Source organism: Chrysochloris asiatica, unplaced genomic scaffold (assembly GCF_000296735.1).
Source record: "Chrysochloris asiatica unplaced genomic scaffold, ChrAsi1.0 scaffold00227, whole genome shotgun sequence".
NCBI lineage: Eukaryota > Metazoa > Chordata > Mammalia > Afrosoricida > Chrysochloridae > Chrysochloris > Chrysochloris asiatica.
Genome location: NW_006408745.1, coordinates 2,782,648 through 2,787,162, shown reverse-complemented (window position 1 = coordinate 2,787,162; position 4,515 = coordinate 2,782,648). Strand labels below are relative to the sequence as shown.

The window sequence follows — 4,515 nt, the reverse complement described above, 5'->3', positions numbered from 1 at the left end:
CACTGGAGAAGGATATCACGTTTGGTAAGGTGGAGGGTCAGAGAAAAAGAGGAAGACCCCCAACGAGATGAATTGGCCAAGTGGCAGCATCGATGGACTCAAGCGAGACAACAGTGGTGAGGTTGGTTCAGGATCAGGCAGTGTTTCTTTCTGCTGTGCGTAAAGTTGCCATGGGTTGGTACCGACTCGATGGCACCTTACAACAAATACAACAAAGGAAAAGAAACACATCATCACATAAATTGATGCAGAAAATGCATTTGAAAAAATCCAACATCCATTCCTAATAAAAAACACCCAAAAATTTTAATAGAAGAGAAATTCCTCAACTTAATCAAGTGCATATAAACAAATTCAATAGCCAACATGACTCTTACTGGAGAAAAACTAAAATTTCTTTGTGGAAATGAGAGTCAGATCAGAATACCATTTATTACTACTTCTATTAATACTGTGCTGGAAGTCTTACTCAGAACTATAATGAAAGAAAGGGATATTAAAGGTATCCAAATTGGCACAGAAGAGTAAAAGTCTCTTATTTTCAGATGATATGATTCTATACATAGGAATCCTAAAGATTCATCAAGAAAAATATTGAAACTCATTAAAAGATTCAGCAAAGTTTCGGGATACATGACCAACATATAAAACCAGCTGGATTATTTTACACTAATAAAGACAGTTCTGAAAAGGAAATCAGGAAACAATAACATTTACGATAGCCACCCAAAGTATGAAATGGTTAGGAATAAATCTAACCAAAGAAACAAAAGACCTGTAAGAAGAAAACTATAAAATTCTATTACAAGACCTTCCCGCGCTACTTAGAGAAGGGTTCATACGGCGTTGTTCTGGGTTCCCGTCATAACTTAAAAAGGAAACTTTCACAATGTCCGGAGCTGTTGATGTCCTGCAAATGAAGGAGGAGGATGTCCTTAAATTCCTTGCAGCAGGAACCCACCTAGGTAGCACCAACCTTGACTTCCACATGGAACAGTACATCTACAAAAGGAAAAGTGATGGCATCTACATCATAAACCTGAAGAGTACCTGGGAGAAGCTTCTGTTGGCTGCTCGGGCCATTGTTGCCATTGAAAACCCAGCTGATGTCAGTGTTATATCTTCCAGGAATATCGGCCAGCAAGCTATTTTGAAGTTTGCTGCTGCCACTGGAGCCACTCCTACTGAGGGGCGCTTCACTCCAGGAACCTTCATGAATCAGATCCAGGCAGCTTTCTGGGAGCCACGGCTTCTGGTGGTTACTGATCCCAGGGCTGACCACCAACCTCTCACAGAAGCATCTTATGTTAACTTACCCACCATTGATCTGTGCAACACAGATTCTCCTCTGTGCTACATGGACATTGCAATCCTATGTAACAATGGAGCTCATTCAGTGGGTCTGATGTGGTGGATGCTGGCTCGGGAAGTTCGTGGCACCATCTCTCGGGAGCACCCTTGGGAAGTCATGCCTGACCTCTATTGCTACAGAGATCCAGAAGAGATTGAAAAGGAAGAGCAGGCCGCTGCTGAAAAGGCTGTGACCAAGGAAGAATTTCAGGGTGAATGGACTGTGCTTGCTCCTGAATTCACTGCTGCTCAGCCTGAGGTCGCAGGCTGGTCTGAAGGCATGCAGGTGCTCTGTGCCCATTCAGCAGTTCCCTACTGAAGACTGGAGCACTCAGCCTGCAACTGAAGACTGGTTCACAGCCCCCACTGCTCAGGCCACTGAATGGGTAGGAACAAACACTGAGTGGTCTTCAGCTGTTCTTTAAGTCTCTTAAAAAATGGAAATAAGGTTGATGGAAAATAAACATCAATTTCTAAAGAAAAAAAAAATTCTATTACAAGAAACCAAACGAAACTTACAAAAATGAAAAAACATACCATGGTTGTTATTGTTAGGTGCTGCTGAGTCCGTTCTAACCCCTAGCGATACTATGTTGTTGTTGTTGTTGTTGTTAAGTGCCATCGAGTCGGGTCCGACCCATAGCGACCCTGTACAGGGTTTCCGAGGGTGTAAATCTTTACGGGAGTAGAAAGCCTCATCTTTCTCCCGCGGAGCAGCTGGTAGTTTCGAACCGCTGACCTTAAGGTTCGCAGCCCGATTCGTAACCACTACGCTACCAGAGCGATACTATGTACAACATAACAAAATACCGCCCACCCAGTCCTACATTACCCTCACAATTGCTGGTAGGTTTGAACACATTGTTGCTGTTACTATGCCAGTCTGTCTTGTTGGTGGTCTCCCTCTTTTTCTCTGTCACTCCACTTTACGAATCATGATGTCCTTCTCCTGGGACTGGTCCCTCCTGACAATATGTCCAAAGTTTGAGAGACAAAGTTTGACTATCCTGGCTTCTAAGGAGGATTGTCATGCTTCTTACAACACAGATTTGATTGTTCTTCTGGAAATCCATGGTATCTTTATTATTCTTTTCTGACACAATAACATAAATCATCAGTTCTTCTATGGTCTTCCTAAATCAATGTCCAATGTTCAAATGCATATGAGGATATTGAAAATACCATGTCTTGGGTCAGATCTACCTCAGGCCTCACACTGACATCTTTGCTCTTAAACTCTTTAAAGAGGTATTAACCAGCAGATTTGCCTAATGCAATACATCATTTGATTTCTTGACTGCTGCTTACATAAGTGATGATGGTGTATCCAAGTAGAATGGAGTCTTTGACAACTTCAGTCTTTTCTCCACTTATCATGATGTTATTTATTGAGTGATGAGAAATTTTGTTGTCTTTATATGAAGGTGCAACTCAAACTGAAGGCTGTGATCTTTGATCTTCTTTAGTATTCAAGTTCTCTTTGTTTTCAGCAAGTAAGGCTGTATCATCTGAATATTGTAAGTAGTTAATGAGTATTCCTCCAAACCTGACAACACATTCTCCTTCACATAATCCTGCTTCTCAGGTTATTTTGTCAGAATACAGATTGAATAAGTATGGTGAAAGAGTACAATCCTGGCAGATACCTATCCAAATTATAAAATATTCAATGTCCCCTTCAGTTCAAAAGTCTGCCTCTTGGTCTATGTACAGGTTCCTCACCAGCACAATGAAGTGTTCCAGAATACTCATTCACTGCAAGGTTATCCATAGCTTGTTATGATCCACACAGTTGAAAGCTTTTATGTAGTCAGTAAAGCACAGGTAAACATCTTCTTGCTGTTCTCTACTTTCAGCCAAGATCCATCAGATGACAGCAATGATATTCATCATTCCATGTCTTGGTCTGAATCTGATTTGAACCTCTGGAAGTTCCCTGTCAATGCACTGTTGCAGCCTTTTCTGAATTATCTTTAGCAAAATATTACTTGCATGTGATATTAATGATATTGTCCAACGATATTGGCATTACCCTGGGTAACCTTTCTTTGGAATGGACACAAATATAGATCAATCAGTCAGCCAGATAGCTGTCTTCCAAATTTCTTGGCAAAGATGAGTGAGTGCTTCCTGGGCTGCATCAGATTGTTGAAAGTTTTAATTTATATTCCATCATTTCCTGGAACCTTGGTCTTTTCCAATGCCTTCAGTGCAACTTTGGACTTCTTCTTTCAGGATCACTGGCTCTTGACCATATGATAAGTCCTTTTTTTGTTGTTAAGCTTTTTAAAAAATAGTTTACATGGAAGAGCATTGGTTTTGCACTCATCCTGTCATATTTTGTTTCCTTGCAATGATTACAATCCCTTCCATGCATCATCATTTAACAGTATTTGCTTCTATTCCCTCTATTTTTTGTTTGTTTGTTTTGATGTACACATGAACATTCAAGAATATAACAAATCCAAAATATGAGAAAACATGTCACCATCCTTACATCTAAGGATATATATATATATATATATATACACACAAAAAAAAAAACATTCTGGAATATATAATCATCTAAACAACCAAAGGGCACATTCTGCAAGCCTGCCTCCTGGCCACAAGCACACCACCTTTCTTTCTATGAGTCTAGAGTCCTCAGCTGCTGTATCTCTACATGTCATCGTCTCTGCCTCCATCTCTGGTGTCACTGCTTCTCTGGATAGAGTCTCACATTCCGCTCATGCTCTTCTCCCTTGATGGTCTTAAAGTCCTCTGTTCCTGGACTATACAATTAACTACTCCCCACTTTATGTTACACAACTTCTACCTTTACAGTCACTTCATGCCTTTATATACCCCCTATTTTAGGTAAGCAATGTCTAATTTTCCCACCCATAACAACCCTGTATACTGAGGGGGCAGACTTGATCCTTGATGGCAATCTCCTTCCTTCTGTTGGCATTTTGAGATACTACATCCATAGTATAGGTCAGGTTCATCAAATTGTAGCAATTTACACTTGGTTCCTTTGTCAGATTTCTTTATCTTCCTCTAGGTGAGCTGTGGACATCAAGCCACTGAAGCTAGGTCAAATGGATACTATATCATATGTCGTTGTTAGGTGCCATCGAGTCAGTACCAACTCATAATAACCCTATGCACAACAGAACAAAA

At 40.5% G+C, this 4,515-nt stretch overlaps 1 pseudogene; it reads left to right on the top strand.

Moving 5' to 3' along the window:
* The first annotated feature begins 889 nt into the window (after positions 1-889).
* LOC102834760 lies at positions 890-1,775 on the top strand (annotated as a pseudogene).
* Positions 1,776-4,515: the final 2,740 nt, after the last annotated feature.